This window comes from Acipenser ruthenus, chromosome 14 (genome assembly GCF_902713425.1).
Source record: "Acipenser ruthenus chromosome 14, fAciRut3.2 maternal haplotype, whole genome shotgun sequence".
Classification (NCBI taxonomy): Eukaryota; Metazoa; Chordata; class Actinopteri; order Acipenseriformes; family Acipenseridae; genus Acipenser; species Acipenser ruthenus.
Genome location: NC_081202.1, coordinates 3,073,722 through 3,101,614, shown reverse-complemented (window position 1 = coordinate 3,101,614; position 27,893 = coordinate 3,073,722). Strand labels below are relative to the sequence as shown.

At 42.2% G+C, this 27,893-nt stretch overlaps 1 long non-coding RNA gene across 1 annotated transcript; it reads right to left on the bottom strand.

The window, feature by feature from the left end:
* Positions 1 to 209: 209 nt before the first annotated feature.
* LOC117419531 (uncharacterized) lies at positions 210 to 27,764 on the bottom strand. Its single transcript, XR_009307219.1, has 5 exons — positions 27,653 to 27,764; positions 10,973 to 11,343; positions 10,844 to 10,869; positions 4,953 to 5,055; positions 210 to 3,937 (listed from the first exon to the last, which is right to left on the bottom strand). It is a non-coding gene; the product is annotated as an uncharacterized LOC117419531 (long non-coding RNA).
* Positions 27,765 to 27,893: the final 129 nt, after the last annotated feature.

Below are 27,893 nucleotides of genomic sequence, written 5' to 3'. Positions count from 1 at the left end.
GTTGCATATTCTGGTTGGTGATGCACAGTGTGTTCCAGTGCTGTCATGTTTGTTTATAGCAGCACTCATGTTTCTGATGTGTTGCATATTCTGGTTGGTGATGCACAGTGTGTTCCAGTGCTGTCGTGTTTGTTTATAGCAGCACTCATGTTTCTGCTGTGTTGCATATTCTGGTTGGTGATGCACAGTGTGTTGCAGTGCTGTCATGTTTGTTTATAGCAGCACTCATGTTTCTGCTGTGTTGCATATTCTGGTTGGTGATGCACAGTGTGTTCCAGTGCTGTCGTGTTTGTTTATAGCAGCACTCATGTTTCTGCTGTGTTGCATATTCTGGTTGGTGATGCACAGTGTGTTCCAGTGCTGTCGTGTTTGTTTATAGCAGCACTCATGTTTCTGCTGTGTTGCATATTCTGGTTGGTGATGCACAGTGTGTTCCAGTGCTGTCGTGTTTGTTTATAGCAGCAGTCATGTTTCTGCTGTGTTGCATATTCTGGTTGGTGATGCACAGTGTGTTCCAGTGCTGTCGTGTTTGTTTATAGCAGCACTCATGTTTCTGCTGTGTTGCATATTCTGGTTGGTGATGCACAGTGTGTTGCAGTGCTGTCGTGTTTGTTTATAGCAGCACTCATGTTTCTGCTGTGTTGCATATTCTGGTTGGTGATGCACAGTGTGTTCCAGTGCTGTCGTGTTTGTTTATAGCAGCAGTCATGTTTCTGCTGTGTTGCATATTCTGGTTGGTGATGCACAGTGTGTTCCAGTGCTGTCGTGTTTGTTTATAGCAGCACTCATGTTTCTGCTGTGTTGCATATTCTGGTTGGTGATGCACAGTGTGTTGCAGTGCTGTCGTGTTTGTTTATAGCAGCACTCATGTTTCTGCTGTGTTGCATATTCTGGTTGGTGATGCACAGTGTGTTCCAGTGCTGTCATGTTTGTTTATAGCAGCAGTCATGTTTCTGCTGTGTTGCATATTCTGGTTGGTGATGCACAGTGTGTTCCAGTGCTGTCGTGTTTGTTTATAGCAGCACTCATGTTTCTGCTGTGTTGCATATTCTGGTTGGTGATGCACAGTGTGTTGCAGTGCTGTCGTGTTTGTTTATAGCAGCACTCATGTTTCTGCTGTGTTGCATATTCTGGTTGGTGATGCACAGTGTGTTCCAGTGCTGTCGTGTTTGTTTATAGCAGCACTCATGTTTCTGCTGTGTTGCATATTCTGGTTGGTGATGCACAGTGTGTTCCAGTGCTGTCGTGTTTGTTTATAGCAGCACTCATGTTTCCACTGTGTTGCATATTCTGGTTGGTGATGCACAGTGTGTTCCAGTGCTGTCGTGTTTGTTTATAGCAGCAGTCATGTTTCTGCTGTGTTGCATATTCTGGTTGGTGATGCACAGTGTGTTCCAGTGCTGTCGTGTTTGTTTATAGCAGCACTCATGTTTCTGCTGTGTTGCATATTCTGGTTGGTGATGCACAGTGTGTTCCAGTGCTGTCGTGTTTGTTTATAGCAGCACTCATGTTTCTGCTGTGTTGCATATTCTGGTTGGTGATGCACAGTGTGTTCCAGTGCTGTCGTGTTTGTTTATAGCAGCACTCATGTTTCTGCTGTGTTGCATATTCTGGTTGGTGATGCACAGTGTGTTCCAGTGCTGTCGTGTTTGTTTATAGCAGCAGTCATGTTTCTGCTGTGTTGCATATTCTGGTTGGTGATGCACAGTGTGTTCCAGTGCTGTCGTGTTTGTTTATAGCAGCACTCATGTTTCTGCTGTGTTGCATATTCTGGTTGGTGATGCACAGTGTGTTGCAGTGCTGTCGTGTTTGTTTATAGCAGCACTCATGTTTCTGCTGTGTTGCATATTCTGGTTGGTGATGCACAGTGTGTTCCAGTGCTGTCGTGTTTGTTTATAGCAGCAGTCATGTTTCTGCTGTGTTGCATATTCTGGTTGGTGATGCACAGTGTGTTCCAGTGCTGTCGTGTTTGTTTATAGCAGCACTCATGTTTCTGCTGTGTTGCATATTCTGGTTGGTGATGCACAGTGTGTTCCAGTGCTGTCGTGTTTGTTTATAGCAGCACTCATGTTTCTGCTGTGTTGCATATTCTGGTTGGTGATGCACAGTGTGTTCCAGTGCTGTCGTGTTTGTTTATAGCAGCAGTCATGTTTCTGCTGTGTTGCATATTCTGGTTGGTGATGCACAGTGTGTTCCAGTGCTGTCGTGTTTGTTTATAGCAGCAGTCATGTTTCTGCTGTGTTGCATATTCTGGTTGGTGATGCACAGTGTGTTCCAGTGCTGTCGTGTTTGTTTATAGCAGCACTCATGTTTCTGCTGTGTTGCATATTCTGGTTGGTGATGCACAGTGTGTTGCAGTGCTGTCGTGTTTGTTTATAGCAGCACTCATGTTTCTGCTGTGTTGCATATTCTGGTTGGTGATGCACAGTGTGTTCCAGTGCTGTCGTGTTTGTTTATAGCAGCAGTCATGTTTCTGCTGTGTTGCATATTCTGGTTGGTGATGCACAGTGTGTTCCAGTGCTGTCGTGTTTGTTTATAGCAGCACTCATGTTTCTGCTGTGTTGCATATTCTGGTTGGTGATGCACAGTGTGTTCCAGTGCTGTCGTGTTTGTTTATAGCAGCACTCATGTTTCTGCTGTGTTGCATATTCTGGTTGGTGATGCACAGTGTGTTCCAGTGCTGTCGTGTTTGTTTATAGCAGCACTCATGTTTCTGCTGTGTTGCATATTCTGGTTGGTGATGCACAGTGTGTTCCAGTGCTGTCGTGTTTGTTTATAGCAGCACTCATGTTTCCGCTGTGTTGCATATTCTGGTTGGTGATGCACAGTGTGTTGCAGTGCTGTCGTGTTTGTTTATAGCAGCACTCATGTTTCCGCTGTGTTGCATATTCTGGTTGGTGATGCACAGTGTGTTGCAGTGCTGTCGTGTTTGTTTATAGCAGCACTCATGTTTCCGCTGTGTTGCATATTCTGGTTGGTGATGCACAGTGTGTTCCAGTGCTGTCGTGTTTGTTTATAGCAGCACTCATGTTTTCGCTGTGTTGAATATTCCGCTGTGTTGCATATCCTTGCCAAGTGGAACCGCCTCAGCAGCTTACTGGAAACCCGACAGTATTAACATTCAACTCAGCATCTTCACAATACTCTACCAATTACTATCTGTAGCAAGGCGTCTCCTTTTTTATATTGACATTACTTTTCTCCCTAGAACGTGTAAGCAGTAATTAGGAATGAACAGCGACTTGAGAAAAACGTTGGGTTGCCTGTCTAGGGTTTCTAGTGCAGAGCTGGCATAGAGGAGCTTGACTTATCCAGCCGATGTAGAGTTATGCAGTTTGGTGCTGGCACAGAACAAGCCACGGGGAACACAGTGATGCAATAAAACAGCTGTATTCAGAACTAAAACAGACATGTTCACCTGCGTAATCCCCAGTGAAAACAAATCCTTCAGGAATCATACATTGAGAGAGAAGGCAACCTATACGTAATGAAACCTGGTTTATTGTGTAGCAGCAGTACAACTGGCCAGCAGGCTCAGTCCTCAACAGAACACCCATGAAATGACCTTGATATAAAATATACAGTACACAGTAAGCTTTGTTTAACTGGTACGATTGCTGCAAAATAACCTGGCACCTATACTGACTTTGTTCTTTGGCTGCTTTTTGATGTACAGGGTCCCACTCACAGAGCATTACCTTTTAAAAATAATTTGTTTCAGTTTGCTGGCATCTTTAACAGCCCATTTCCATATAACCACGCCCATTTAATATGTGGCCCCTCCCATTCCCAGGTCCTGCACACCCCTCATAATCTCCATTGTTCGTTGTTGTTTTCGTCACACTAGATTTGGTAGCAGGTCCCAACATTATGTGCTGAGGCTGTTTCTCAGCGAGAGCTGCCCATGAAATGTGTGTGCATCAGTAGTGAGCAGTTCCTGTAACAACAACAAAATTGAAGAAAATTTAAAAATGTTTAGTCAATTTAAAGATTTTTTTTAATCATTCATACAACCCTTCTTGCTGTCTGGGTTTGTTTTTCATATCTGCATTTGTTCTTATTTTAAACGCTGAGTTACACAGCAGCACAGAGCACCTCAAATGTTGAATCTCTGTCACACTGACCATAGTGCTGTAATACTGCAGGAGTTACAATATCGGAAATGAGCGTATTATAAAGAACAATAGACAGGAGACAATAGACAGATTGGAAGAGTTTAAAAGCTGTGAGTGTCCATCAGACAAGCCTTCAAAAGCTTGTGGATTTTTTTAACATAGAATTGTGTATTATTCAACAAATTCCATGTAATCAAAACTTGAATATTATGCTCACCACCACAACAACAAGGCCTTGTTTTCATTGAGATTCCCAGGGCAAGAGACAACAAGTTACGAGATACAAATAACATGCAACTTATAGACAGACATAAATTCCAAAGAAGTCAAATCACAATCATTGTAATCTTTTGCTCAGAAGCGGCAGGCAGACGTCGGTTCTGTTTGGTTTGCATAGCTTTCGCGTACCTTGGATGGCACAGAATTATTATTATTTTTTTGTTAGCATGTACTGTATGCTTATATAGGAGCTGCAATAAAACTGCAGTAATCCAGGATTAACCGAGATGAGTGGATGTTCCCAAAATACTTTTTTTTAGCCTGCTCTTGCCCTGGATCGTTCAGTTTGAACAATCAGTGACCCAACTTCTTACACAGTCAAAGTTCTGCAGTGGGTCATTTTGGAAGTTTTTGAAGGATAAAAAAGGGTTACCATGGTATATCTGCAAATTTTTCAGCCATGATTCTCCACACTTAATCAATAATATCAACGACATATCGTCTTTCACGATCTAGGGCCGTCTCTTAGATCTTGGTTCACACAGCAAGTTTGAACGCCATTCACTTCATAGAACACTGATCCTGCAATCAGCAACACTGTGGTGGAAAAGCTCTAACCTTTAACTCCTGCTCCTCATCCATGCTATCTTCTGCGTCCCAATAAACCTCGCTGTGATCGTAGGTGTAGACAGGGACCAGCTGGTGTCGTAGTTGATCTAACCTGTCATAAACAAATACATCATCAACTAGTACTGATAAAGAAGCATTGCTCCTCAACCTACCCTTAAGTAGTAGGTGGGTGCTGATCCCCGTACTCATCTTTCAGAAGTATTTATCGGCAGGTATTCAATAAATCCATTCATTAATGTGTTGATTTCAAGAAAGCCTGTCTGTCCCTCATCTTAACAGCTGGGTACAAATCAATTATGTGCGGCTCGGCTGTGAGAAACATTCACTTCCAATTGGCTTTTTTTCACTCCTGGTGATATTGTTTGGTTGAATCACCGTTTTAGTTTTTTAAGTCAGGAGGAGAGTCTGATAAAGGTGCAATGCACTTGAGTACACTGGACGAATCCTCCCTGGACAGCACTGGGACAGGAAAATGGAAGCCTTCCGGGCTTGATGGCATTAAATGTACAGAAAAGTAAGCAAGCCATAAAAGCAGAGCAAGAAAGGCAGACAGAATTCACATTCCTGCTTTTTGTACAACGTTCGCTGGAATTCAAGATTAACGTGCCACCCTGCGTGGAAAAGGTGACCCACCTCAATGTAGCTGACCTTTCACCCCCTCTTGAGTGTGCGGCTTGAGCTTGGCCCACATCAAAGCAATCAAAGCCTTTTCAATCTGACAGCCATTCGCTTGTCATGTGGAATACTTTCAGCTTTTTTTTTTTTTTTCAACCCTGTCCTTAGTACAAGTGGACATCATTCTGCACAACTGCCCAAAACATCCCAGGGTGGAGCATGTACAGTGGCTCTCAAAAGTATTCACCCCCCCCCCCTTGGACTTTTCCACATTTTATTGTGTTACAACATGGAATCAAAATGGATTTAATTAGGAGTTTTTGCCACTGATCAACACAAAAAAGTCCATAATGTCAAAGTGAAAAATAAAATCTACAAATTGTTCTAAATTAATTACAAATATAAAACAGAAAATAATGGATTGCATAAGTATTCACTCCCTTTGCTATGACACACCTAAATAAGCTCTGGTGCAACCAATTGTCTTTAGAAGTCACATAATTAGTTGAATGGAGTCCACCTGTGTGCAATTAAGGTGTTTCACATGATTTCAGGTTAAATACACCTGTCTCTGGGAGGTTCCACAGTTGGTTAATACATTTCCTAACAAAATCTACATCATGAAGACGAAGGAACATTCAAAGCAAATCCGGAATAAGGTTCTTCAAAAGCACCAATCAGGGGTAGGATATAAGAACATTTCCAAGGCATTGAATATCCCCTGGAGCACAGTAAAGTCCATTATTAAGAAATGGAGAGAATATGACACAACTGTGAATCTGTCTAGAACAGGCCGTCCTCAAAAACTGAGTATCCGGGCGAGAAGGGCACTAGTCAGGGAGGCCACCAAGAGGCCTATGGCAACTCTAAAGGAGTTACAGTCTTCCACGGCTGAGCTGGGAGACACTGTGCATACAGCAACAATAGCCTGGGTGCTTCACAAAACTGGCCTTTATGGGAGAGTGGCAAAAAAAAAGCCATTGTTGGCTAGAGTTTGCTAGAAGGCATGTGGGAGACTCTGAGACCAAGTGGAAGAAGATTCTATGGTCTGATGAGACCAAAATAGAGCTTTTTGGCCTCAACGCTAAGCGCTATGTTTGGCGCAAGCCTAACACCGCACATCATCCTGAGAACACCATCCCTACCGTGAAGCATGGTGGTGGCAGCATCATGCTATGGGGATGCTTCTCTGCGTCAGGGCCTGGAAAGCTTGTGAAGATAGAGGGCAAAATGGATGCAGCAAAGTACAGAGAAATCGTGGAGGAAAACCTGCTGAAGTCTGCAAGAGACCTGGGACTTGGGAGAAGATTCATCTTCCAGCAGGACAATGACCCCAAACATACAGCCAAAGCCACACGAGTGGCTTAAAAACAAAAAGGTCAATGTCCTGGAGTGGCCCAGTCAAAGCCCGGACCTCAAGCCAATTGAGAATATGTGGAAAGAGTTGAAAATTGCTGTTCACCAAAGGTCCCCATCCAACTTGACGGAGCTTGAGCAATTTTGCAAAGAAGAATGGGCAAAAATTGCAGTGTCCAGATGTGCAAAGCTGGTAGAGACTTACCCAAAAAGACTCACAGCTGTAATTGCTGCCAAAGGTGCCTCTACCAAATATTGACTCAAGGGGGTGAATACTTATGCAAGCAATTATTTTCTGTTTTGTATTTGTAATTAATTTAGAACAATTTGTAGATTTCATTTTTCACTTTGACATTATGAACTTTTTTGTGTTGATCAGTTACAAAAACTCCTCATTAAATCCATTTTGATTCCATGTTGTTACACAATAACATGTGGAAAAGTCCAAGGGGGGTGAATACCTTTGGGAGCCACTGTATGGAGATTATAGTGAGCCCCCGTTAAAGGTGGTCTTTCTATGCAGAGAAACATAAGAAATCTGGCTCCTTACCTCTGTGTCAAGAAGACTTTTTAGCTAGTGCATTCTTCAGTTTACACTTTTCAATCTTTTTTGTAGAATTGAAGCAAGGCACCTGGCACTGGCACAGGATTCAAATAAACAGAACCAATGTCTCAAGATGAGATATTTACAAACAATAAACCTGTAGCTTCAGTTGTGTGAGCTTGGGATTGAAAGCAAGACGTGTAGCATTTTCGTTTTTGGTGAATCGGTTTTGTTAATAACAGGATGCTTCACATCCTCTATGAAAAGACCAGGCGCTACTGCTCCTTTGTGTAATGAACTAAGCAGTGTGTGTCCAGATCGTTGATGAGATCCTTCCTGTAAGCCTCATCCATACGGAAGGCAACTCTGTTGGGTTGCTGTAAGGGAAGAACAATAAAACATGCCTTTTCTCTGTCCCTCTTACCCTCGTCTCTGCACAGGGTAGATCACTTGAACAAGCCTCATTTTAAATGCAAAACTTTAAAAAACATGCCTCTATAATACCGTAGTAAAGATTCCAGGGGGAATTCCCAGAAGCACACACAACTTGAAAGCTACCTCCGGGCAGGCGTCTTGCAGAAATATGCAGCATGACAATCGCTAGAACGTTTTGGAACAGAAAACAATCTGACTCCAGTGCAGTCTTCCTGCACTTGGTGAGCCTCCTACTAGTCTATATGTCAATGCAAGAATTCTCAAAGGGGGGGGGGGGGATCTTTCCAGCCCGCTTACCTGCCCTCACAGGGGGGAAGGAACTGGGGAAAGGAAAAAAATACATCAACAGTTGAAAATAAACAAAAAATAGTTTGACAGGTTGTTTGACACTTTCTGTTGTGTAAGTAGCGTGCACAAATATTCACCTTCTCTATGACTGAGTAAACATTGAAGCTGAATCCCTGTTTTGTATCAGGAAATAAGAGATGTGCATATCCTTCCAGGCAGATATCCTGACTGCGTGTCGACTCCACATATAGTCGTCTTCTTAGAGACATTCAGAAAATTCAGATAGCACTTCTCTTTTATAGTGTCAATAAGGTATTTTTTTGGATAATGGCTGCTGGCTTGACAGTGGACATTTTTAAGTCAACTGATATAGTTTACAATATGCAAACATTTCATGCTCGTGTGCGTATCTTTTTCTGACGGGTGTAGAGAGATCCCAATCAGAGCTTGTTTCTTTCCTGATGTCTGGAAGCTGACAGGTGTAGAGAGATCTCAGCTTGTTTCTTTCCTCAGATGTCTGGAAGCTGACGGGTGTAGAGAGATCCCAATCAGAGCTTGTTTCCTTTCTGATGTCTGGAAGCTGACGGGTGTAGAGAGATCTCAGAGCTTGTTTCTTTCCTGATGTCTGGAAGCTGACGGGTGTAGAGAGATCTCAGAGCTTGTTTCTTTCCTGATGTCTGGAAATTGACGGGTGTAGAGAGATCTCAGAGCTTCTTTCTTTCCTGATGTCTGGAAGCTGACGGGTGTAGAGAGATCTCAGAGCTTGTTTCTTTCCTGATGTCTGGAAATTGACGGGTGTAGAGAGATCTCAGAGCTTCTTTCTTTCCTGATGTCTGGAAGCTGACGGGTGTAGAGAGATCTCAGAACTTGTTTCTTTCCTGATGTCTGGAAGCTGACGGGTGTAGAGAGATCTCAGAGCTTGTTTCTTTCCTGATGTCTGGAAGCTGACGGGTGTAGAGAGATCTCAGAGCTTCTTTCTTTCCTGATGTCTGGAAGCTGACGGGTGTAGAGAGATCTCAGAGCTTGTTTCTTTCCTGATGTCTGGAAGCTGACGGGTGTAGAGAGATCTCAGAGCTTGTTTCTTTCCTGATGTCTGGAAGCTGACGGGTGTAGAGAGATCTCAGAGCTTGTTTCTTTCCTGATGTCTGGAAGCTGACGGGTGTAGAGAGATCTCAGAGCTTGTTTCTTTCCTGATGTCTGGAAGCTGACGGGTGTAGAGAGATCTCAGAGCTTGTTTCTTTCCTGATGTCTGGAAGCTGACGGGTGTAGAGAGATCTCAGAGCTTGTTTCTTTCCTGATGTCTGGAAGCTGACGGGTGTAGAGAGATCTCAGAGCTTGTTTCTTTCCTGATGTCTGGAAGCTGACGGGTGTAGAGAGATCTCAGAGCTAGTAGAAGATTATTAACATAATCTTCTACTATTTTTTTTAGGAATTGAAATCAAGAATTTAGATTAACTCGAAACTTGCTTTTACACAATCGAACCTTACTGTAATAAACTCAGGATATTGAAATGTACGGCATCTGCCTGAATAAGTTTTCGTGTGAATTCAAGTATTTATTTTTTTTTTTAACTATTAACCATGAGATTAACATATAGCTGATATACATAAAAAACACATAGTGGTGGGAAAACACACTAGCCACCTTCAGCTGACATTCCTCTTTACTGTCTGATCCTGTGACAATACGCATTCCTTCATCGAAGCGAAGAACGCTTTGCAGTGTAAAAAGCAGCTTGTACTTGTGTGTTATTTTAAAAAGGTAAACGCTTCCTCCTGTTCCAAGGACTGCCCTCACAGGCTCTGTGCAACCCTGTCTGGGGATACAACAAGCCCATTTCAAACTCTCAAGGTCAGAGCAAAATCTCTAGCAGACATTTCCCTGCTCTTTAGATAACCCTCCCAATCTTCCTGTCTAGCTGGGCTGTTGTAATTCATTTTTGGAACAGTGCACAAGTCTGTTTGCAGTTACTCCTCTTACCCCAGTTGTCATCCTGTTTGACTGTACTGCCCACTGTGGCTGGCGATCCTCTTAGCAACTCACATGGATCTTTTGGAAGTGGCCACAACAAAAGCCTTCTTCGTCCATAAACTCCCAGGGCTGTGTTCTATAAAGTGGCTTTATCAGCCGTACACAGTAGCTGAGTCTGTGCCTATATTTGAGTGAAGCTTGTCTAGGTTTAAACAAAAAGCTCTGAATGATATGATACAAGTCTTCTTTAAAACAGCCTCTAAGCTTGACACGATTAAATGTTATGTATAGACGAGATTTACCGAGCTGCGTCATTTGCAAAAAAAATATCTGAAATGAAATATAGCTATCTGTGCATGTTCTGACTGTTGTGCTGGAAAATAACATTGCAGTGCCATAGAAACCAGTAAGGTTCCAGAGAAAAATCAGTAGTTTTCTTTTTATCCTAAAAGGAGTATGGATGCTTGACCTTAACCCAAACCAACTTGTTTTATCAAATGTATTACTGCTGTCATGAATTTTCATATCTCAGAGGTCAGACTGACTTGTTTTGTTTAGTTTCTCGAATTCAGGTGGTGGTCAGTCCCTGTTTGGGGTACAGACTGCGTAAAACACATAATTAGAGGTGAATGCTCCACAGCGCCATTAAAAAAACATACAAATTCTTACCTTTTCTTTCTCCTGAAATATATTGCCTGAAAAGTAAAAAAAAAAAAAAAATGAAAAAAAAGCATGAGAAAAAACATAGAACATGAACCATATTTAAAAAACAAAAAACAAGTTTTTTTGGTGCATTACCAGCAATCCTGTGATTCCCACGATTATAACCGCTGCCACGGTAATTAACACATATTGTACAGTTGTTCCGTGGCTCCGAGCTGGGATGAGAGGGCTTGTCTGATTGGACATGACGGACTCTCCTCGGATTTGCCGGTGCGTCACGGCTGGGAAGGATTGCTGTAATCTCCCGTGACCTGCTTCTCCTTCACGGCTGTAAACTGCAAACCAGCAAGCTTGTACACTTGAACTGCAACCTTATTGATTTGTGCTAGTGTTAACAATAATACAGGTATTCTAATAAGAAACAAATATACTCTCCTCTTCCTCTGGAGGCTGCTACATGCTCTTTTGTGTCCCTATTGAAGCATTCAGGACCAGGTCTTGTGCATCTGCAATGGAACAGCGCTCAGTTAGGGTAAGGGTCTTAAACCAAGCATGTCAGTAACATGCCTCTCCAGCCCAGCTGCAAATCCTGTACACAGTAGCATATGCTATGAAGTTTCCTGAAAAGGGATTCCCAAGATACATGTCTATGAACGGATGTCAATGCACCTTCATATGTCCCCATAATGTGTTATTCTCAATAACGAAAGCTAAAGATATCAACCCCTCTCAGGGGAGCTCGGATATGGCATCTCCTGGCTCACAGTTCTTTACTTTAACCACATGGCCTACCCACCTTCCTTCACCTCCACCTAATCAATACTATATACAGCAACACCACCTGCTGGACAGTTAAATCATAACAGTTCGCAAAAAATAATGAACATCAACAGCAGGCTGATTCGAATGGTTTATTATTATAATTGCATGTAGTTTATATTTCTGCTTGTATGACAGCTACTATACCTGCACGAGTCTACATTGGGAAACATATTCCAATAGTGCTGTGTGCAGACGCACAATGAATAGCAAGTCCGAAAAAACACTTGTACAGGACTTGCACTTCAAAGAACTTCATTCCTTATTTGAAACAAACGTGTCTACATTATAAGGCACGAAAGAATCCATGCTGAAGCGTTTGTACAATGTCACAGGTGACCACCTACTTGGTAGGTTTACAATGAAGCTTAGCATCGTGCTGCAACATCTGGCAAGTGCTTGCGGATTCCAATATTGTTGTGCAAGTGAAAGCCATATCCTGCATGAAGTCTCTGTGGGGTTCAGAGCTGTCACAGCGCACTACATTTGTCTTGATCTGTTCTGGGGTAACACACATTGCATTCAGTTCACACTAATAACGTCCCAATCCATGGGCTCCTAATTGAAGGTTAGCATTAACCAAACACAGATCCACTGCGAAACACATGCAACTTATTAGAGTTGAGTAAAGTGCTGGTTGGTAGTGCAAAGTACGGCCTCAGAATACAGCAGCATTGTAGTTGTGGGTAAGGCCCCGGGTTTCAGCATATCTATCACGCTCCTTGTCAGGCTCAGCACACAGCTCTGTAACACAATACCACTCATCTGTATGTGGATTTCTTTTAGTAGTTTTTACTTCATCGGGTGTTTCTAGTCATATTTTCATTTATTAGACTCCCGCGCCTTAATTCTAAACACACTTTACAGCTATTTGTTTTTTTCTTTAACTCTTAATACCAGGTTAAAATGATATTTTAGTATGACAAAAATACTCTTTCCCTTAACTTTTGCCTTTTTTTAACAGTGTACATAAAGCTATGGTCAAGCGTTTAGCATCACCGAGAATTTTAGGATTGAGACATAATTAAACCAGAAAAAACCCAACTATTTGAACATAAGTGAGGTATTTTATTTAACATCTTGTAATCAAAGAAACTACAAAACTATACTGCAGAAGTCTACCGGAAGCCATAATAGTAATACACTATTTCATGTTAATTCTATAGGGGGATGCGAAACCTTTGGCCATAGCTGTCTATATTGTCTTAATTGATAAGACTTTTGCAAACCAAGCTTTCTCACCCAGACTGACATCTTTCAAACTGTGACAGGTGCTTCCAAAAGCTGACTGGAAGTGTTCCGTTCCACATTTCACTCATCCGTTCCACCTGTGTTCCGCATTGGTAAGTTCCGAGTGTGGAAAGGCGGAGTGTAAGATCTCATTTGAGCTATGGCAATCCCAGTCACACTTTCATCTGAAACCTTGCCTGAAACGAGGGATGTCCATGCTTTTTTTTTTCACCCCAATTTGGAATGTCCAGTTATTTTTTTCCCCTCAGCGCAGCAATTCCCCACACAGCTTCAGTGGGCGTCCTCCGATCCCACGACAAAGCCAGCTTCCTCTTCTACACCCAGGAACTCGAGAGCGGATGTCAGCAAGCTACCGGCCTCTGGAGGACACAGGCCAGCCCTGCAGGTATCTGCCCGAGCTCACTAGGCACCTGGCTGAATAATCATCCTTACACTGTACACATTGTACCCTATAGACACGACACATTGTACCCTATAGACACAACACATTGTACCCTATAGACACGACACATTGTACCCTATAGACACGACACATTGTACCCTATAGACACAACACACTGTACCCTATAGACACGACACATTGTACCCTATAGACACGACACATTGTACCCTATAGACACGACACATTGTACCCTATAGACACGACACATTGTACCCTATAGACACGACACATTGTACCCTATAGACACGACACATTGTACCCTATAGACACGACACATTGTACCCTATAGACACGACACATTGTACCCTATAGACACGACACATTGTACCCTATAGACACGACACATTGTACCCTATAGACACGACACATTGTACCCTATAGACACGACACATTGTACCCTATAGACACGACACATTGTACCCTATAGACACGACACATTGTACCCTATAGACACGACACACTGTACCCTATAGACACAACACATTGTACCCTATAGACACGACACATTGTACCCTATAGACACGACACATTGTACCCTATAGACACGACACATTGTACCCTATAGACACGACACATTGTACCCTATAGACACGACACACTGTACCCTATAGACACAACACATTGTACCCTATAGACACGACACACTGTACCCTATAGACACGACACATTGTACCCTATAGACACAACACATTGTACCCTATAGACACGACACATTGTACCCTATAGACACGACAGCTGCCTCTTCATTTCACATGCATATCTCTCACAACGGACACATTCCAGTTAGAATAGGAAACATTTAGAATAATAATAATTTATTTCTCAGCAGACGCCCTTATCCAGGGCGACTTACAAGATATCACATTATTTTTACATACAATTACCCATTTATACAGTTGGGTTTTTTACTGGAGCAATCTAGGTAAAGTACCTTGCCCAAGGGTACAGCAGCAGTGTCCCCACCTGGGATTGAACCCATGACCCTCCGGTCAAGAGTCCAGAGCCCTAACCACTACTCCACACTGCTGCAGAATGTTTAACACTTGAAAAAATGATTCAACTACAAATGAACATCCCTGTGCCTCATACACATTGAAACAGGAATCAGATTTTCATTAAGGTCCGTTTATTAAGGATCATCGTGCTCGGTTATCTTCTTCAGAAAAACCAAGAGAAAAGAGCAAGGTGCGGCCCCCACAACATCGAACACACACACACAATAGGAGTGATTAAAATGTCCTGTGACTGGCAGCAGTGCAGAGGTGGGAGAGAGCTGCAGAGCTGAGTGGAGGAGTAGTAAAGGGTGTTAGCTGGGGTGTAGGAGGCGGTGAGTCTAGTTCACAATATTTACCCAGTGACAATTGCACAGCTGACTCATACTCATTCCCCAGCTCTCTGTCTGATCTCCGGAAGGTTTCCTTGTGACTAACGCTGCAGTCACCAGCTTGGAAGCCCATCGCTGTAATGCTTAACAGAGCACTGTCATGTAAAGTGCCCGCCGTGGTGTTCAATCACATCCAGTTTGGTTAAAAAATGCACTGATTCATTTCGGTTTCAGTTTGCTTCCACCTCCCCCTGCTTCCTCTCAGGAAGCCTAATAAATTACCTCATTTTAATTAAGTACAGATTGCACACTAAGTGCATCTGCGGTTTATAAGTCTGTTTTCTGTTGTTCGCTTTTCAACAGTGCCTTGTCAAAAAATCTAGCAGACATGTCCAGTTAACTTTCACTCCTTTTTAAAGAACCCCAAAATGCAAAAAAAAAATACATTTTCAAGCCAATCCATCTCTCCTATTTCACTTGATCTTTGTGCAAGGACCCTAGCAGTTATTGTTTGTACAAGCCATATGCAATATACTTTTTTTTTGTATACCTTAGTTACAGAGTCTATAACATTATATTGCCGTGGCCTGTTATTATAATTAATATGTGTCTATAAATGTGAAAAACATATTTCATAACCCTTATAATAGTTTAGTGCAGAATACCCTGGTCAAAGCATAGTAAAACACCTACAAGAATAGTACAGCCAGGCATGGTAAAAAAACGAAAAATGTTAACCCTGGAAAAATATAATAAATATATGAACTGGTTGTTGATCACCATGGCTTTTATTTTGAGGACCTCAATTAAACATTAAATAATCGATTAATCACTCTTGGAGAAGCATCTCGCAGCGAGCCAGCTCTTGCGTGTTTCTAGATTAAAGCTCTTTCGTTTGTATTTGTTTTGTGATAAAAAATGGCAGAATCTACTGAAAAAGAAAGAGTGTTACAATAATAATAATAATAATAATAATAATAATAATAATAATAATAATAATAATAATAAAGCATGGTTTAATTGAACAGTGAATGAATACCCCTAATCACTGGTTTATTTTCCAGCAGTGCAGTAGGTATTTTCCTGCGTCTCCTTGCCTTGATTCAAATTGACTGTTTCATTCGCTGCAGCTCGTCTTTGGCTCTGGATTGTACCAAGGGAGTATCGGGGTTCCTGGTCACTCAATACCCCTGAGCAAGATGTTTCCACTATGGAAGGTATTTAAAGGTCAGCTCACCATCGTCAACCATGAAACATTACACATTAAAATAAAACGAATACCCTTTACGAGTTTGAATGGAATCGTCACCGCTACCCTTTAATTCCAGCCTGTAATAAAACACAGCCATCTCCTTTTCCTCTCGGATACAAAACAAGGGGAGACTCATAAATAAGTTACCCTTTGGAAGACTGGCATTGCTGCAGAACTGATCCAAACTTTAATAGCATACTAAAAAATGTATGGACACCTCAAAGCTGATCCGGGTTTTGTGTTCTGGACTGACCCTGCTCAGTCAAAGACAGAGGAGTTCCCATCGCTGTTTAAAGCTGACAGTACAAGAAACCCAGACTAAGTGAGTGTTATTTATTAGATTGTTTAAGCTTTCATGTTTGTGTAGAAGTGTCATCATTTGGCATCCGTCACTCCCATAGCACTGAGCTCCTTGAGCAGCACAAGCCTCTCTTCAATGACTTGGAGCTTTGATCAAAGCAGCGCTAAGTGACTGCATGAAGGACATGCAGAAGATTGGATTGATTAGAAAGTTGTTAACCATTACAAATTGAACCGTGTCCTGTATCACTTTAATAGTAGAGAATAGAGAATGTCCGTTTTGATCGCAAAATTTTAGAGACCATGACCCTCCTTCTGCAACTGGGCTTTTAACCTCCAAAGTATTGATTAATTGGGAGAGGACGTCCTATTCACAATGGCACACTTTGATCGAGACTCCGTCATGTGGCACCTCTCTTAACTGGACTGGTGTTTTACTACAGCCTGTCTGCTCTCTGCATTGCAGGCAGCATCGGAGTACGACACAAAGAATCATCTAGCACCCCCCCAAAACACAGAAATCAGGAAGGCAGGCTAGTAATTACATTGCACATTGGTAACCCCTGTTTATTTTAGAAATCACGCAAGTCTGTATTTAAGTTAATTAGAGGCTTCTGTCTAGTATCGTATAACTGTTTTTCTCAATTGCTAAAACACAATTCCCAACACAGCTATTAAAAAAACCAAAACGAAACTGTGAAGCGTGAATAGATTCTCAACAATCTCTGCAGTTCTATGCACCACTCTAGTGGATGCGAGACACACATCAGTTAGAAATAACACACATTTACATCCACTCAGGGGTGGAGTGTTGCAGGGGGACAAGTTAACAGTTACACTCTGGTGTACCGGATGTACTTGGAGGTTAGACATGATTCTGAGAGCTCTATTGAGCCCACAGGGTGGCTTTAAAGTTGCCAGTCGTCATAGAGTTGTATAACATCATGTGATGACTGAAACAAAGAAGAACAAGAATACATTACTGAAGACATTTCATACCATCTTTGAGAAGCTTTTATTTTTGAAGGCAGCTCTGTTATGTTCATAAAGTGGAAAGGGTTAACACTGAGGGTTTTATTTATTTGCAATATTTCAGAAGAATCTTTCAAATCTGCTGCCGGTCTCTATCTTACACCCTCCTCCTCAAAGTCCATGTTTATGCTGTTAAATGGAACATATAATATTTTAGAAGTACACAGAGGTCAGTGGGGGATTATAATGTTGTTTTTGTTTGAGAAATGAGTACTTTGTGTAAATTACTCATACACATTTTGGCTCCTCTGAGTGTTTACAGCATTTTTTTTTTTTTTTTTTTACTTCTGGTGTTTGAACAGCTGCAGGATTTTTTTTTCAAACGTTTGATGCCTCTCTGTTTTTGTGAATGAATCGCGGGAATGAATCATGAATCACAAGGTATTTAAAACAGTTCAAAATAGTTTCATGCTCAGTTGACTGAGCTGTTAGGTACATTACTGAGACGACAATGTGTTGCACTATTACTAATAATAACAATAATAACAGTATTTCAAGGGATTATTTGGGTGTAACTTCGACTGTATAAAATAAATAATAAAGGGTTGTCATTATTCAATAAGGAGCAAAGCTTGAGAAGGAATCCCATCTGTCTTGCCAGTTTTGGTGTATAGCGATGGCCAAAAGTTTTGCATCACCCTATAGAATTCACAAATTTTGCTTCATAAAGTCGAATGAAATCTGCTGAATAATGTTCATAAAGTCGAATGAAATCTGCTGAATAATGTTACGTTAACATATGGAATTGCATACCGCTTTGTAGTTTTCTATATGCCTAACGGAAAAATAGAAAAATGTGACATTTCAAAATCTAACATTAAATACTGTACAACTATTATGGCTTCCCGTAGATTTTTGCGATATCATTTTGTAGTTTCTTTGATTACATGATGTTAATAAATTATGTGCAATCTTAAAATTCTTGGTGATGCAAAACTTTTGTCCAGAGCTGCATTGTGTTGCAACACATGGTGGCAGAATTAAAAATAAATGTAGAAATACATGTTTGGGATTTCCCAGAAATGACTCCAGACAGTAAATTATTTGGATGGACAGTGTAAGTGGAATATAAAGAGCAGACACTGTGCTCAAAATGAGAGTTTTATCCCCCTCCGGAATGGGTCGGCTGAACCGCCTGACAGTTAGGAATGGGGTGGGAATTTCCAATAACAACCTATTGACTGGAGCACTCCCCATCAGACTACTCTGGTCGAATGCCAGTCCAGTAACTGTGTGGGCTCTCAACTCATCATTTCTGTTCCTTGAACAATTTCTCCTTGTATTATTTTATGGATCCACCCCCACTCTGAAAGATATAGCTCTGTGTTTCCAGGTTAAAGACTCTAAACGTTCTGCCAGTTCATTTAATATATTATTTGAAAAGTATTAAAGTTTTTATTGATTTTTTTGTCTAATGCTTCATTTATAAAACTCATATTTGCCCCTATCTCAACCCATTAAGTACCAAATATTTTTTTTCTTTGAAAAAATCAGAACACAATCTGTTTTTATGTAATCTGATACATTAGGACTTAACTTTTGCGGTTAACAAAATTAAAGCAAGTTATCATAATAACGTAACAGGTTGATGCCAGTTAGAAATGCTACAGAAGATGTAACCTGTCTTCAAATGAGGACAACTGCACTTATTGGCTTTGCATGCAAAACCAGTCCTCTGTAACACGGGCATGCAAGTGTGTGAGAGAGTCAGTGTTTACACTGCAGAGACAGATGAGTCCCATGCTCTCTTCACAGGATGTCAGATGTAAGGAAATGCAGCAGCTTTCCTGCTTCCTCCAGGCACGCTCATCCCTCTTCCAGTCCCTGTTATTAAGTCTGGGAGCAGATAGGAGAGCTGAGCAACTTCCAGCACTCATACCTGAGCTGCATTTCCCATGAACTCATTTAATACACAGAGGGACCATTTCACATTGTACCACTCTTTAACAAATGGTAACTCACATTTCTTCACAATTTTTTTACTCTTGGAACAAAAAAAAAAAAAAAAACTCCCCCCAAAACCCCCAGTACATTTATGCCAGATTGAACTTCTTTTTTTGACATGTTGTTGTATTATGGTGCTTATATCAAAGTAAAATGACTCATACTACATGCCAAATTCAAACCAGATGAGCTAAAAGATTAGCTAATAAAAAAAGGGAAAGATATTTAAGGGTCAGAAAGGGTCTTATGAAAATGAAGACCCCCCCTTTCTCAGATTTTCTCAAAATGTCCTCGATTTTTTTTCTTTTATCCTTTAAAATCCCAAAACAAGTAAAGGATACAACATTCCAGAATTTGCATGACTTACATTTCTAGCAAGCGTGTCATGCAGCTCAGTGTAATTACTAACCACGGTGTGCATTGTCCATTAGGTAAACATCACTTCAGTTTCAATCGACCACGCAAATGTGCAGAATGTTTAATTATGCGGTGGAAGACGTCTGTTCTTATAAAAAGATCCCAGTACTTTCAATGGTGGAACACCGCTGATTGCAGAGTTGTGTGTGCAGAGCTGAGACCCCTAAACCACAGCTCCTCTGTGCTGTGCCAACCTCAACCCTGCTCTGAAACCACACAGGAACAGCCTCAACCCTGCTCTGAAACCATACAGGAACAACCTCAACCCTGCTCTGAAACCACAGCACACAGGAACAACCTCAAGCCTGCTCTGAAACCACAACACACAGGAACAACTTCAACCCTGCTCTAAAACCACACAGGAACAACCTCAACCCTGCTCTGAAACCACACAGGAACAACCTCAACCCTGCTCTGAAACAACACAGGCACAACCTCAACCCTGCTCTGAAACCACACAGGAACAACCTCAACCCTGCTCTGAAACCACACAGGAACAACCTCAACCCTGCTCTGAAACCACACAGGAACAACCTCAACTCTGCTCTGAAACCACACAGGAACAACCTCAACCCTGCTCTGAAACCACAGCACACAGGAACAACCTCAACCCTGCTCTGAAACCACAGCACACAGGAACAACCTCAATCCTGCTCTGAAACCACACAGGAACAACCTCAACCCTGCTCTGAAACCACACAGGAACAACCTCAACCCTGCTCTGAAACCACACAGGAACAACCTCAACCCTGCTCTGAAACCACACAGGAACAACCTCAACCCTGCTCTGAAACCACACAGGAACAACCTCAACTCTGCTCTGAAACCACAGCACACAGGAACAACCTCAACCCTGCTCTGAAACCACACAGGAACAACCTCAACTCTGCTCTGAAACCACAGCACACAGGAACAACCTCAACCCTGCTCTGAAACCACAGCACACAGGAACAACCTCAACCCTGCTCTGAAACCACACAGGAACAACCTCAACTCTGCTCTGAAACCACACTGGAACAACCTCAACCCTGCTCTGAAACCACAGCATACAGGAACAACCTCAACCCTGCTCTGAAACCACACAGGAACAACCTCAACTCTGCTCTGAAACCACACAGGAACAACCTCAACCCTGCTCTGAAACCACAGCATACAGGAACAACCTCAACCCTGCTCTGAAACCACACAGGAACAACCTCAACCCTGCTCTGAAACCACACAGGAACAACCTCAACTCTGCTCTGAAACCACACAGGAACAACCTCAACCCTGCTCTGAAACCACAGCACACAGGAACAACCTCAACCCTGCTCTGAAACCACAGCACACAGGAACAACCTCAATCCTGCTCTGAAACCACACAGGAACAACCTCAACCCTGCTCTGAAACCACACAGGAACAACCTCAACCCTGCTCTGAAACCACACAGGAACAACCTCAACCCTGCTCTGAAACCACACAGGAACAACCTCAACCCTGCTCTGAAACCACACAGGAACAACCTCAACTCTGCTCTGAAACCACAGCACACAGGAACAACCTCAACCCTGCTCTGAAACCACACAGGAACAACCTCAACTCTGCTCTGAAACCACAGCACACAGGAACAACCTCAACCCTGCTCTGAAACCACAGCACACAGGAACAACCTCAACCCTGCTCTGAAACCACACAGGAACAACCTCAACTCTGCTCTGAAACCACACAGGAACAACCTCAACCCTGCTCTGAAACCACAGCATACAGGAACAACCTCAACCCTGCTCTGAAACCACACAGGAACAACCTCAACTCTGCTCTGAAACCACACAGGAACAACCTCAACCCTGCTCTGAAACCACAGCATACAGGAACAACCTCAACCCTGCTCTGAAACCACACAGGAACAACCTCAACCCTGCTCTGAAACCACAGCATACAGGAACAACCTCAACCCTGCTCTGAAACCACACAGGAACAACCTCAACTCTGCTCTGAAACCACACAGGAACAACCTCAACCCTGCTCTGAAACCACAGCACACAGGAACAACCTCAACCCTGCTCTGAAACCACACAGGAACAACCTCAACTCTGCTCTGAAACCACAGCACACAGGAACAACCTCAACCCTGCTCTGAAACCACACAGGAACAACCTCAACCCTGCTCTGAAACCACAGCACACAGGAACAACCTCAACCCTGCTCTGAAACCACACAGGAACAACCTCAACCCTGCTCTGAAACCACAGCACACAGGAACAACCTCAACCCTGCTCTGAAACCACAGCACACAGGAACAACCTCAACCCTGCTCTGAAACCACACAGGAACAACCTCAACCCTGCTCTGAAACCACAGCATACAGGAACAACCTCAACCCTGCTCTGAAACCACACAGGAACAACCTCAACTCTGCTCTGAAACCACACAGGAACAACCTCAACCCTGCTCTGAAACCACAGCATACAGGAACAACCTCAACCCTGCTCTGAAACCACACAGGAACAACCTCAACCCTGCTCTGAAACCACAGCATACAGGAACAACCTCAACCCTGCTCTGAAACCACACAGGAACAACCTCAACTCTGCTCTGAAACCACACAGGAACAACCTCAACCCTGCTCTGAAACCACAGCACACAGGAACAACCTCAACCCTGCTCTGAAACCACACAGGAACAACCTCAACTCTGCTCTGAAACCACAGCACACAGGAACAACCTCAACCCTGCTCTGAAACCACACAGGAACAACCTCAACCCTGCTCTGAAACCACACAGGAACAACCTCAACCCTGCTCTGAAACCACACAGGAACAACCTCAACCCTGCTCTGAAACCACACAGGAACAACCTCAACCCTGCTCTGAAACCACACAGGAACAACCTCAACCCTGCTCTGAAACCACAGCACACAGGAACAACCTCAACCCTGCTCTGAAACCACACAGGAACAACCTCAACTCTGCTCTGAAACCACAGCACACAGGAACAACCTCAACCCTGCTCTGAAACCACACAGGAACAACCTCAATCCTGCTCTGAAACCACAGCACACAGGAACAACCTCAACCCTGCTCTGAAACCACACAGGAACAACCTCAACCCTGCTCTGAAACCACTTTTAGGTAAATAATGGGTAGGATAGCGGGTCTGTTTATAAATCCGATTTTTTTGTCCTGTTTTCTGACTGTATTGTGTCTTGCAAAGTTAATAAGTAGCTGAATTAATGACTAGATGTATTGCTGTAAAATACCAGAGGGGATTTATATTGGGTTAGAGAGCGGCAGTATTACATTGTAATTGTCTCTTTATCATTTTCCAGGACCCCCTTACAAACAAGGCCTCGGTTACAGTATATCTCCTGGTTAAATAAATAAATAAATACGTGAATAAATAAATAACTAAATAAGATGTATCATTTCTATCATTAAAGTATATGCAAGAAAATCAAATATGAAATGTGAATGTCAAAATTAGAAATACCCATAATTGTGGAACAAGGGACAATGACTATCCTGGAAATATAACATTTGGATTTTGTTTGTTTAAATATATAGTGAAATCCTTCCAACTAGATTCCTTATTGAATTGTGTATTTTTTTTGTGCTTCAATGTTTTTTTTTTTTTTTTTTTTAATATTGAGGCTATTAAAACTATTCCGGCATTAGGCATACACTGAACAAGAATATAATGCAGCCACATAAACAACATAGACGAAACAACCTCAAGAAGCAGCTAAGGAAATTCTATGTGGTGTCCGCTCCTAGTATCTTATTTATTGAAGATTTGGACAGAACTGCTGTTACCGTAATTCAATGATGAACGAGCACCACAATGAGGAGAATTATTTAATTCTGCTGTGCAACTTGCATTTCAATACAGAAAGGGAGGCTGAAGATGACGGCCACCATGTGTGCTTCTCAAGTCTTAAATACCGGCTTTTCCTTGGGGTGCTTTACTGGGGCAGCAGTGTGGAGTAGTGGTTAGGGCTCCGGACTGTTGACCGGAGGGTTGTGGGTTCAATCCCAGGTGGGGGACACTGCTGCTGTACCCTTGAGCAAGGTACTTTACCTAGATTGCTCCAGTAAAAACCCAACTGTATAAATGGGTAATTGTATGTAAAAAAAATAAAATAATAATGTGTAAAAAAATAATGTATTTGTATGTAAAAATAATGTGATATCTTGTAACAATTGTAAGTCACCCTGGATAAGGGTGTCTCCTAAAAAATTAATAATAATTTCCCAAAAAAGTGAAATCATCGAAAATGTGGGATGTAGTGCCATCTAGTGAACAAAAGATGAAATTACCACCAAAATTAAAACAAGATTACCAGTCTTTTGTTGAATATTTTTTTACATATATAATATGTATGTTTCTGTATATGAATATTTCTCTTAAGGAGAATAAATCAGTGCAAACCAGTGTGAAACTACTTTGAAGATTAATAGGTTAAGATAGGAAGTCTGGAGTCCTCTGAGGTTGTTGCTTTACTGGTTTGGTAACGTTACTGGTGTGCCACATCAACGATTTATTAATATTATTTGTTTATTTAGCAGACGCCTTTATCCAAGGCGACTTACAGAGACTCGGGTGTGTGAACTATGCATCAGCTGCAGAGTCACTTACAACTACGTCGAACCCTAAAGACGGAGCACAAGGAGGTTCAGTGACTTGCTCAGGGTCAGTGGCTGAGCTGGGATTTAACCAGGGACCTCCTGTTTACAAGTCCTTTTCTTTAACCACTGGACCACACCGCCTCCTAGAGAGATCATTATGCTCTGCAATCACCCCATAGGAGATCTTTTTACTCCAAATTGCCATTAGCACAGGCAATCAGCTCCCCACATCCCCAGATTGTGATACATCCAATAACTTGTGCTAAAGAACGGCCTCAGCAAGTTTAATCACAATTGGATATTTCTCAAAATGTATGTTAAACATTTTTCAGAGCGACACGTGTAGGTATGGACAGACATACAACCACCTTCACTATACTGTGACCAAGGGTATGCGTTCCCAGGGAGGAATGATAAAGGTGCTTCACAGCCATGTTCCAAACCCGACAATGCACAGAACCCCTGCTATGCACCGCTAGACCTCATTAACTGCCGCTGCCACTTTCCTATGAGCTGTTGTTCACTGGGCTCAAGGGTCTCTTTAGTGCAATTTTATTATACCGCCTGCAGCCTAGGTACCGCTTCAAAGGGGAAAGCTATTTTTTGACATCACCGTTTGTCATCTCCGTAGAGCAGCTGGCCTCCATTAGGAACTCTGGGCTTCTGCTTCCTTTAAACGCCACACGTGCACGCTGGACTGAGACCGTGGTTTGAAGATGTAATTTTAAACGCCACACGTGCACGCTGGACTGAGACCGTGGTTTGAAGATGTAATTTTAAACGCCACACGTGCACGCTGGACTGAGACCGTGGTTTGAAGATGTAATTTTAAACACCACACGTGCACGCTGGACTGAGACCGTGGTTTGAAGATGTAATTTTAAACGCCAAACGTGCACGCTGGACTGAGACCGTGGTTTGAAGATGTAATTTTAAACGCCACACGTGCACGCTGGACTGAGACCGTGGTTTGAAGATGTAATTTTAAACGCCACACGTGCACGCTGGACTGAGACCGTGGTTTGAAGATGTAATTTTAAACGCCACACGTGCACGCTGGACTGAGACCGTGGTTTGAAGATGTAATTTTAAACGCCACACGTGCACGCTGGACTGAGACCGTGGTTTGAAGATGTAATTTTAAATGCCACACGTGCACGCTGGACTGAGACCGTGGTTTGAAGATGTAATTTTAAATGCCACACGTGCACGCTGGACTGAGACCGTGGTTTGAAGATGTAATTTTAAATGCCACACGTGCACGCTGGACTGAGACTGTGGTTTGAAGATGTAATTTTAAACGCCACACGTGCACGCTGGACTGAGACCGTGGTTTGAAGATGTAATTTTAAATGCCACACATGCACGCTGGACTGAGACCGTGTTTTGAAGATGTAATTTTAAACGCCACACGTGCACGCTGGACTGAGACCGTGTTTTGAAGATGTAATTTTAAATGCCACACGTGCACGCTGGACTGAGACCGTGGTTTGAAGATGTAATTTTAAATGCCACACGTGCACGCTGGACTGAGACCGTGGTTTGAAGATGTAATTTTAAATGCCACACGTGCACGCTGGACTGAGACCGTGGTTTGAAGATGTAATTTTAAATGCCACACGTGCACGCTGGACTGAGACCGTGGTTTGAAGATGTAATTTTAAATGCCACACGTGCACGCTGGACTGAGACCGTGTTTTGAAGATGTAATTTTAAATGCCACACGTGCACGCTGGACTGAGACCGTGGTTTGAAGATGTAATTTTAAACGCCACACGTGCACGCTGGACTGAGACCGTGGTTTGAAGATGTAATTTTAAACGCCACACGTGCACGCTGGACTGAGACCGTGGTTTGAAGATGTAATTTTAAACGCCACACGTGCACGCTGGACTGAGACCGTGTTTTGAAGATGTAATTTGCGCTCGCTTTTCAAACTGAATGGACTTTGTTTATTTGAAAATGCCAAGCTAATAAAACGTCCACAAACAAAATGACAACACATCTGAGAACTGTTTCTTTACTGGTTAACGGGTTCATGTGTAAACAAAAAGATGCCGGATCTTATCATTCACAGAAGAGGAAAGCAGATTTTTTATTGTACATGTTATGTATATAGAGTGGTTATGGCTCTGGACCGGAGGGTTGTGGGTTCAATCCCAGGTGGGGGATACTGTTGCTGTACCCTGGAGCAAGGTACTTACCTAGAATGCTCCAGTAAAAACTCAACTGTATAAATGAGAGAGAGAGTGAGAGAGAGAGAGAGAGAGAGAGAGAGAGAGAGAGAGAGAGAGAGAGAGAAAGAATGAGAATGAGAATTGAATCTATTCAGTCTTGAACAAAGAAGACTATGCGGCGATCTGATTCAAGCATTCAGAATCCTAAAAGGTATAGACAATGTCAACCCGGGGGAGATTAGATAAAGGGGCATTCAAAACAGAAAATAAGAGGCACTTTTTTCACACAGAGAATAGTGAGGGTCTGGAACCAACGCCCCAGTAATGTTGTTGAAGCTGACACCCTGGGATCCTTCAAGAAGCTGCTTGATGAGATTCTGGGATCAATAAGCTACTAACAACCAAACGAACAAGATGGGCTGAATGGCCTCCTCTGGTTTATAAACTTTCTTATGTTCTAATATTCGCAAAAATATTATTCCAATGGGGACCTTGCTCAAGACCAGAATATTGATTCAATAGTGTTGTTAAGATGCTACCAAAAACATCTTTACCATATTCCAAACTATATTAATGTGAACATTATATTGATCTATATGTCCACAACCTTAAATCAAGTATAACGTTGTGAAAAACATGAAACAATATTATAACATACGTCTGCGTCGAACAGAATATGACAAGTGTACATAATTAAATACAGTACCATACAATGCACATCACGCGTCTCATTGCTCCCGAACAATTACAAAATATTTCAGTTGTGGCCTTTTTTCAGATACACAAAACCCATATTAAATATACTCTTACAACCGGGTACGCACTGAAATACAAACTCTAGCAACTCGCATATCCAGTCCAGCAGGTAAAGAGCTACAGTACTTGTTACCGAGAGAAACTGCTGACAAACAGCACGGAACAAGTTGCATCTCTTTATTTTAAACTCTCCTCAGATTATTATTATTATTATTATTATTATTATTATTATTATTATTATTATTATTATTATTACTTAATGCATACATTCTTAAACGAACGTTTTAAACGTCAAACAATGCGCGTGGATGCGGTACAATAGAATTATGACTAAAAATGAATTTCTACTGGCTGTATAATTTCAATCTCGTATATTCCGATAGTTACAGATTAAAGACCGGCGGCTCTGTGTTAATAATATTCACATGTTTTTGCTATGCCACTTGCTGTAACAAATAGCACATAGGATAGTTTTGGAGTGACACACTGAACTTACCTGCACGCTGTTCCTTGAGCCTTACTACTGGTGTGTAGCAGCAAGACTAGCGTGCCAGCGCGAACGCGCATGCCCAGCAACCAAGCCCATCTATGGCATACTGGTGTACAGTAGATAACGCCAGTGTGTGTTTTGATTTGCACGGCTGTACAGTGATCTTCTGCAACCGTTTTCCTCTGTTTAAACATGCAATTCTGACTGTGCTCCACTATACCTTTTAAGAAAATACTGAGTTAGATAT